Genomic DNA, 9,553 nt, shown 5'->3' on the forward strand with positions numbered 1-9,553 from the left:
CACACAGGCCACTGAATGGAGTGCACAGAGGAGGAGGCTGGAGACCAGGGCTTTGCATCCCCTACTGTGTGACCGCAAGCTTCTGGGTTGTGCAATTGTAGGGAACAGAAATTGCCTCTCCCTCTCCTTTTCTCACTCGTAGGAAGGGATACGGATATGATGGCGGGAGCTCAAGCAGCCCTTTTAGACCACAGAGTGGGAGTCACGTGTCGAGGGTGCTGAACAAGATAGTAAGAATCTGAAACCCTCACCAGGTAGAACCACTGAGGCCTACCGGACACTAATCCCCGGACTGTTTCACGAGAGAAGATTAAACTTTTATTTTGTTCAAGCCAGTTATTTTGGCTTTTATTACAGCAGCTGAACTGATATCCTTAGTAGTACAGGATTTAAATCAGGGATTTGCTCAGCTTTTGGAACTATTTTAGGCTGAGCTTTTTAAAACAAGAAGTGACTGGAAAGTTACCGACTCTGCTCAAAAGTACCATTAAGGAATCTGTTCTCCAGGGAAATGCAAAATAATACAGTAGGGGGCAGTGTTTGGTGAAGAAAAAAAAAAAGGGACATCAAAAACTCCTTTGGAACTGAGATAGTCAGTAAGTCAAGATCACTTGCCAGGGTCGCAACCACTCCAAGCTCCCAGGAGATAGCTCCCTCCCGCCAGCTACCAACCAAACCCTGAGATGAAATCAGCTTGCACCAGTGTATTGCGGGCATCCCTGAACCCATCGTGACGGCCATTGGACTTCAACTGCTCTGATTGGCTGGTGCTAGGTCACGTGCTCTGTGGGCGTGGGGTGTAGCAAGAGCCTCCTGGACAGGGAGCCCTCCAGGCCTGGGTAGTTGGGCTCCGGGATGGCAGGGAGCTTGGCCCAGGAGGGACCGCGGTGGATGCAGGAGAGTCCCAAGTAGCCAACATCGTTTATACTCACCTGTAGAAAAGAAGGAAAATCTAGAAAATAACCTAAAGTGTCATGGTGGCGGGAATAGTTGCTGTGGGATTTCCCATCAGCCGCTCTGCAAGATTTGTTTTTGGCAAATGAGAGTATTGAGCCAGACTGGCTAGAGACCCAAGGGGCATTTCCAAAGCTGCAAACAGAGTATCCCCTGTGTTTCCGTAATTTCGTCAAACTCAACAAAGGAGTTCAAGGGAAATACAGGAGGCGATCATGTACCCAAGGGGAGGGTGTGAGGCTTGTCAATGCCACGGGTAGAATGAGGGCTGTCCACCCAGTGAATGAGAGCCACTAGCTTCGGCTCCAAATGCAGTTCCTACAGGAGTGCTGTTTCCTTGAAAAACGGCATGTTCCGCCCTGTTCTTTGGGGAGATTTAAAGCAAGACTGCGATCGGATCCAATCGGTATCTTAGTCCGGAAACCCCCAGAAGCCGAGCTTGTGTCTTCCTTGTGGTTTCCCCAGAGGAACCCTCCGGGACAAAGATTCAAGGACAAGTAATTTACTTGGAAGGCGAAAGATACACCAACAGGGAAGAGGAAAGTGAGCCGGGGAAGGGAGGGCAAAGGAAGTCAAGCAAGTTATCAAGACAGTTACTCCTGTGGGCAGCTGAAGTCTAATCCTGCCAGTGTAGAACGTGTGCCTAGGAGTCACCGTGCCTGAGGGAGCAGGGCACCGGGATATCCATACGGCACCTCCTTCCAGGCGCTGGTTGATGGCTGGCTGCTGGGGGCTGGGGGAGGGAGCCCGAATTCTCCAGCACTTGTAGCCCGCTCGACTCCAACAATGGGGGGAGGGCGGGTGTGCAAACTCACGCAAAAGAATGCAGATGCTAGCAACTGGAAGCTGGCACGTGGAGCTGGGCAAATGGTAAGACCCAGGGCGTACAGATGGTCACTGCTGGTCCCGAGAGGCAGAAGTTTCAGGAGACGATCTCAGGGAGTGGGAAAGGGAGATGGGGAAGGGAGGACCGCCAGGAAAGGGCATGTCAATGAGCTGGTTCCCTTCCTGGGCACCGGGGGCCCAAATCCCAGGGGGGACCTTTGGGGGACGATGTGGAGCGTCCTTCAGAATTGTCTAGCGCAGCAGCAAGGAAGCCGGGACACTTAGGAACAGCGCCCGTCTCTCCGGTGGAAGGCTGTGGCTAACGTCATCACCTCTCAGGCGCTTCTCCTGTGACCTGCCGTGTGCGCGCCAAGCACACAGGCCCTAGGCAGGGAAGCCGATGCTGGAGGTTGGAAACCATACGCAGCAAGCTGCAGGCAGTCCCCCACGGTGGAGGGGTCAACAGGCGCCCGTGCTTGGCCAGGAAACACAAGACGAGGGGGGAAAAGGCACAAAACCAACGTGGACAAAGTGCAGAACACTTGACATCCCTTAGCGCACTTAGGCGTGTTTTTATAATTCCCATTTTACAGATGAGAAAACGGGGTCAGACGGGTGATGGGACTTGCTCTCGGTGGCCTGGAGGTTAAGGGGCAGCCCGGGGAACTCCAGCTTCAGGTGTACCTGTGGCCCACCCAAACCCCAAGCGAAGTTCATCTTTCCAAAATTTTCTTTAGCATTTGTTTATTTTTGAGACAGAGAGGCAGAGCACGAGCGGGGGAGGGACAGAGAGAGAGAGGGAGACACAGAATCCGATGTGGGGCACGAATCCACAAACCACGAGATCATGACCTGAGCCGAAGTCGGCCGCCCAACCGACTGAGCCACCCAGGGGCCCCGAAGTTCATCTTTTCAAATGAGATACTTCGGTGCCGATAACAATAAAGACGAATGAGTCAATGACCCTTGCAATTTCAAAACTGCAGTTTTCGTATTATGGCTCATGGGGACTTTCTCAGTGTTGGCACTGGAACAACTAAAAGAAATATAAATCGTATACTCGTGGTATTTGTGAGCATAACCATAAATGGCAAGGTCAGCATATGTCCCTGGCCCTGCCATTTAATAGCTGTGTGGCCTGAGGAAGTCCCTTCATCCCGCTGAGTACCAGCTTCCTCAATTCTAAAATGGTAGTAAGACCTGCCTCATAGGGTTGTTGGGAGAATTCCGAAAGATTCTGTGTGTAAGATGCTCAGGGCGCGATATGGTAGTTTCCTGTGGCTGCTCTCACAGATTAGCACAGATTTTGTGGCTTAAAACAACAGAGTTATGATCTTATACTTCTGGATGCCGGAAGTCCAAAAAATGGGTCTTAAGGAGCTCAAGTCCAGGTGTTGGCAGATCTGCATTCCTTCTAGAGGCTCTCGGGGTGAATCCGTCCCCTTGCCTTTTCCAGCCTCTACAGACCAGCTTGGCTCACGGCACACCCTCCATCCTCAAAGCCAACGCCATAGTGTCTTCTGATCGAATATTTGTGAACATTAAAATAGAAAAATCTTAATTATATATGTATTTATTTGATATTTATGTCGATTATGTATAGTTTTGGTGGTCAACTGATGCAGGGCAGACCGCCCCAAAACTCAGTGGCTTAAAAACAATTAGTGATCACTCACAGTTCTGTGGGTTGATGAGGCTCAGCTGAGCGGTTCTCACTTGGGGTCTCTCATCCGGTTGCAGACTGATGGAAACCAGGGCCCGTGCCACCTTGACTTGGATGGGACGTCCAAGGTGGCGTCTCAGTGCTCTCTCACTGGAGTAGCCTGGACTTCATCCACCGTGGCTCAGGGCTACGTGAGACAGGAAGCCCAGAAATGGCCCAGCATCAACTCTACTGTGTTTGATTGGTCCAAACAGACACAAGGTTGTGGCCAGTCCAGATTCAAGGGGGTGGAAAACTAGACCCCACGTCTCAAGGGGAGAATTGATGGCAGCCATCTTTGAAGGCAAGTTAATGACTGTTTTACTCTTCCTCAACCCACCCCTCCCCCATACCATCCCAGGAGGTTACATGCTATCCCCCTTCCCCCCATCATTCTGGGGTGTCTCCCTCTTCGCCTTTGAGGGGAATACCACTGAGGAAGTGCATCGCAGTTTTGTGGGTTTCCGGACAAGACATGAAACTTGCCCCCTCCAGCAGCATCAAGAGTCAAGTATTCTTTGAGACATTGAGGTGGGCTTTTTCGCTTTGTTTTGCTTGTTTAGTATCCCTTCCCACTTCCTGTCCCAGGATCCCAATCTTCCTGTGGGGGAACTCGTGGGGGGGGGGGGGTTGCACTCTATTAGCCTCTGAATGGGCAAGTGACCTGGACCACCAAAAAAACCCAAAAAAAAAACCCAAAAAAAAAAAAAACTCTCTGAAATTTTCATCTCAAATGGAGTGACAAAAAAATTCTGAAAAAAGTTTGCAATGGACACTGTAGGTGACTCCCCACCAGTTATATTGTACCCCAGGTGCAGAGAGGGCCCGATTAGTCTATCTAGAGGTTCCCCAACCTCTGTACTGTTGACATTTGGGACAGATCATTTTCTGCAGTGTGTGAAGAAGGGGAGGGGCTGTTCCGGGCCTTGTGGGATATGCATCTGCGTCCCTGACTTCCACCCGTGAGAGGCCACTGACACGACCCAAAAATGTCTCTCCACATTGCCAAATGTCCTCTGGGGGGCCAAGAGTCACCCGCTGTGTCTCTCGCCGATGACTGATTCAGGGGTGAACAGGCCCAAACCAGCTGGGCCACTGAGACACCTAGATAGATTTCCTGGGCCTCTCTTTCTTCCCTTATTGGATGTTAATAACGTTACAGCCTGATTACTACTGGCAGCCATTTTGCAGGCATGAGGGAACGAGCTTTCAAAGGAAGTTAATATGTGGATGGTAGAGGGAAGAAAGAAAGAGAACCTGGGTTCTCAAGTACATGCTTAAACCTCTGAGTCAACCAGCCCCAGAATTGCCCTACCTACCAACTTCCTTTCTGCTTGAGCCAGTTTGAGTTGAGTTTTCTGTTACTTGCAGCCAAAACATCCTAAGTGACACATCCTCAGAGAAGAGAATACTAGCCAGTTTATGCAACCAACCCCCCACCCCCACACCCCTCTCCCTGCCCAGGGCATCCTCTTTCCAATCCTTTCCAAACTTGCTTCGGGAGCTTTCCCTCCAGAAAGTTCTTTCTCTCCTTCCATTTCTACAAAGTGCCTTGCGTCCTTCTAGCAAGTTCCTCTTCTGTTCCTGTTGGTCAGAACCAATTTCGTGAGTTGTAGTGGGAGAATTCTATTACCTCAGCTGACTAATTTCAGCCCCAACCCGTGCCCCTCCCACCATTCCCGGCCACCATAACACCACCACAGAGCTACCTTGGAACCCGTTTGCTGAGTGTGACCGACTCATCTCGTAATTCACACATTTCTTGAGACCTCAGAAAGACTGAGCCTCGTGTGATCAGGTCGATGGGCAAATCAACACAGAAAACAGTCTGGTAAGTTCTAAAGACAACACCACACAGCAGGGTTCGTGCCAAAGGCAGCCCGGTGATGTCACCCCAGAGCATCCGGAAGACTGCTAGATCCAGCAGGGGCTGAGAACTGGGTCAAAGGGCAAAGAGAAGGGCAGGATTCCATGGTCAGAGAGAGTCCCTGGCTCCACCATCAACCCGTCTGTGGAAGGAGCTGCTTCGCCCTCAGACCTTCAGCTGCCTCGTCTGTCAAATGAGCATTATTGTATTAGCTTGTCAGGGTCGATGTGCACGTTCACTGAGATGACACATGTCAGACCGGTTTAGTGATGTGTCCCGACTCGTTGAGGTGCAACTATGAAATCGTTTTCTTTTTATGATAACTATTACCCAGTATTCTAGCATTGGCAGTAGAGACCAGAGTAGAGGTAGCAGCAGGCTCTCACAGAGCGCCCCCTAGGCACCAGGCACTTCCTTTCTGCGTGAGCCAGTTTGAGTTGAGTTTTTGGTTACCTGCAGCCCAAACACCCTAAGTGACACATCCCCAGAGACGAGAACACTCAAAATGACCTTAGGAGGTAGGGATCCACGTTATTCCCATTTTATAGAAACAGAGACACAAGAAGGTAGGTAATTTGCCCCGAATCGTGCAGCTCTCTTGGGTTGGGTTTCCTTAACCTACTTTCTGCAATTCCATGATTCGTCAGGCTCTGGTGGTTCAATTCAGCTTTTAAAGCTCAAAACGCTTCAGGGCACCTGGGTGTCTCCGTTGGTTCCGCGTCTGACTCTCGATTTCGACTCAGGTCACGATCTCACGGTTCGTGAGTTCAAGCCCTGCATTGGGCTCTGTGCTGATGGCATGGAGCCTGCTTGGGAGTCTCTCTCTCTCTCTCTCTCTCTCTCTCTCTCTCTCTCTCTGCCCCTCCCTGCTTATGGTCGTTCCCCCCCTCTCTCAAAAGGAATGAACTTAAAAAAAATCAAAATGCCTCAAATTAACCTAGTAGTCTCCACCACTGAGCCACAACTACCCCCAACACAGATGAATCTCATGGCCGTGATGTTGTGCGAAAGAAGGCAGAAATGAAAGTGTGCACGCTGCATGATTCCATTTACGTAAAGTTCGAAACCAGACAAAATGACTCCACGGTGTTAGATGTCAGGATCATAGTCGTCCTTGAGCAGGGGAAGGGATGGGAAGGCGTGCAAGGTGGCTTTCTATGGGGTCTGGTAGAGTTCTGTATCTTAGTGTGGACGCTGGGTATAGGAGTATATTCAGTTCGGGGAAATTCTTTCAGCTGCGTACTTACAACGTATTTCTTCTTCTGCGTATGCGTTCTGTTTCAACAAGGAGCACTTGAAATAATTTCAATCTCAGATTCAATTCAGAGTTCTTTCACACCCTCCTTCCCTTCCATCGCTCAGTTCGAGCTAGACTCACAGCTCTAGGGACTTGGAACCGGGGGCCAGGTAGGAATGGGATGGGATATGCCATTTCACTGAAATGGCTGTACAGCGAGCCCTGAAGAAAGGCGGCTGTCCCCAACTGCTGGATGACCTCTGGACTTAGCCGAGTGATTCAGAGGGCCAGAGGGCTCCTAACATCACTTTGTTGTATACGAAAAGAGCCTGGCACAAAGCAGATATAATTGGGGACCCTAGATGGAAACCCAATATTTGTAACATCTTGAGGACTAGAGGCTGGGATGCAGTGCTATTTTAAAGAGGCTAGAGGTTCGTGGAGTCAGAGTTGGTCAAAGAGGTCGCTTCTATTTGAAACCTGTCTGTTAGACAAAAGGAAAAGTCAAAGTGTTCTCTCTTAGGCTGAGTTCCTCTAAAAGCCAACTCCGAGGCAAGGATTTGAATGCAAGTAACTTATTTAAGAGGTGATCTCCGAGGGCACCAGTTCAGGAGCGGGGAAATGAGATGGGGAAGGGAAGGGACATTCATGAGCAGATCTGCCACTGTGGGCAAGCGGGGTTCCCTCCCCTGGGGGGACCACTGGGAGACATTGCAGAACCCGCCTCTGAGTTGCCCCACCTGACGAACGAGAAGCTGGGGCACTTCTTCACCAGCTTCCACGTGTCACTGGTTGAGAGCTGTCTCTGGAGACACGAGCTCCCCAGCACTCCCGGCCAGACCCTAAGGGGAGCCGAGCCCGCTCCTGTGGCCAGAGAAAGCTTCCAGCCGGGGAGCTGCAGGCATGCACACGGTGTTCCGTGGACGTGCGGGCAGGTCGTCAGCACCACCGCTGACCACCTACCCCCAGACCTCTTCTGCGGAGAAAACAAACGCTGACCGGCTTAAGCATGAGTCAGACCGGGTGTTCCTTGCGGCCAAAAGCATCCCACACCGGTACGTGAAGGGCAGGGGGGAGCTGGAGAGGAGACTGAAGCAATGATTTAGAGCCAAGAAGAGGCAGCGGCAGCCAGAGTTCGAGGACATTGTATTTGGATTTCTAGAAAGCACCATGGAGCAAGGTGACTTGATTTGCAGCTGCCTCATAAGATGGGAAGTAGGCCACACTGATTGGTTCTTTTTTTAAAATTTTTTTATGTTTATTTTTTGAGAGAGAAAGAAAGAGAGCAGGGGAGAGGCAGAGAGAGAGATACACACAGAATCCGAAGCAGGTTCCGGGCTCTGAGCTGTCAGCACAGAGCCTGACGCGGGGCTTGAACCCATGAACCGTGAGATCATGACCTGAGCTGAAGTCGGACGCTTAACCAACTGAGCCACCACACTTGATTGGTTCTTAAATGGAGGAATGACCCCCTCTCAAGGGCGAAGAACTTGGAAGCAGTTAAGTTTGATAGAGAAGAAGAGAAAGTGTCAGAGACCTGGAGAGAGACAGAGAGAGACAGTGGAAGAGAGGAGAGGGGCTGAGGTGGGGGAGACGGAGGGTAGAGAGGAAGAGGCGGAGAACTCAAGCCACATGAAGACACACACACTAAAACGTTCACAGTGAGCCTCATAAGCGGTGTCTCCTTCACATGCGCTTTCCAAGACTTGTTCATTAAATGTGTACTACTTTTGTGATTAGAGAAAGAACTGACAAAAAAAACGAAAAGAAAAGAAAAGAAAAAGAATTGAGAAAAAGAAAAAACGCCCCGCCTCCAATGCTAGAATTACAACCCTGAGCGGAGGGATAATGCCCGCTCTAGATTGCTTCTGTCCTTACTTCCATGTTTCTGGAAGTGCCTTAACTTCTCTCCCCCCTCTCTTTTTTCCCTTTTTTGAGAAGACCTGGGTCAGAGCCAGCTCAGTGCTGAATCAGAGCTGAGGCTGACCGTGGGTGGGTTAAAGGGATTTTAAGGAGAGGATTAGAAGCTGCTTTGCAAGGAGAGTTGGATTAACTTTTTCTTCCTGGCTCTATTTCTGCAAGAACTGGCTTGTCCCAGAGTAGCGTAGGAGGACAGTGGGGAGGGAGATCAGCTCTGCTCAGGGAGGTGATAACGTTTGGGTTTAGATGATTCATTCTTTCATGTATTCATTCAACAAGCATTCGGGGAGCACCTCCTCTCGCCCAGGTCCTGAGCTACCCTGGAGATGTGCCAGGGTGAATACCAGACAGTCCATACCTGTGAGGGGCTCCTAGTCAGCTGAGAGGGACACTTGGGGGCCTGATAGGACCAATACGAGAGGATCGATCCATTCCAAAATAGAAGTTTGCACGAAGGCTGAGGTTCTGCTTTTACTCCACCCCGATACAGATCTCACTCCTGAAATGAAGAAGTAAGGAACGGCGGGAGGTTCTTATGTAGGACAGTGGTGACAAGTTGGCACAGCTGGTTTCCAAGAGATCTTGACTTCCAAAAGAAGCTGGTGCTCTGGAGAAGGAATGTGGTTAAACTTGAGACCCATAGGGCTGGAGGAAGGTGGAGACAGAAGACAAAGGCAGTGGATCAGTTAGCGTGTTTTAGGCTGCGAGTGATAAAAAAGCCAACCCCGAGTGGCTTTAACAACGAAAACACGTATGGCCTTTACAAAGGGCCGTACGTTGGGCTCAAGAACCCAAAGGGGTTGCCAAGGATTCGGGTGCTGACTATCTCTGTTCCCCCCCAGCCTTAGCCTGGCAGAGGCACACTTCGTCTCATGTGTCTCTCTTACAAGAGGGAGAAATCGTTCCATGGGAACGATGGGTAGGTAGGCAACCAAAAGTTTCTGCCACAGCCCGGGTGAGGCCAGCTTCAGAGCATTAACATTGGTTGGGTGCTGTTTATGACTCCAGCTATCCCCCAGAGTTCCAGCGTCCCCTTTAGTATCTAACG

Source organism: Panthera onca, chromosome A3, assembly GCF_046562875.1.
Source record: "Panthera onca isolate mPanOnc1 chromosome A3, mPanOnc1 haplotype 2, whole genome shotgun sequence".
Classification (NCBI taxonomy): domain Eukaryota; kingdom Metazoa; phylum Chordata; class Mammalia; order Carnivora; family Felidae; genus Panthera; species Panthera onca.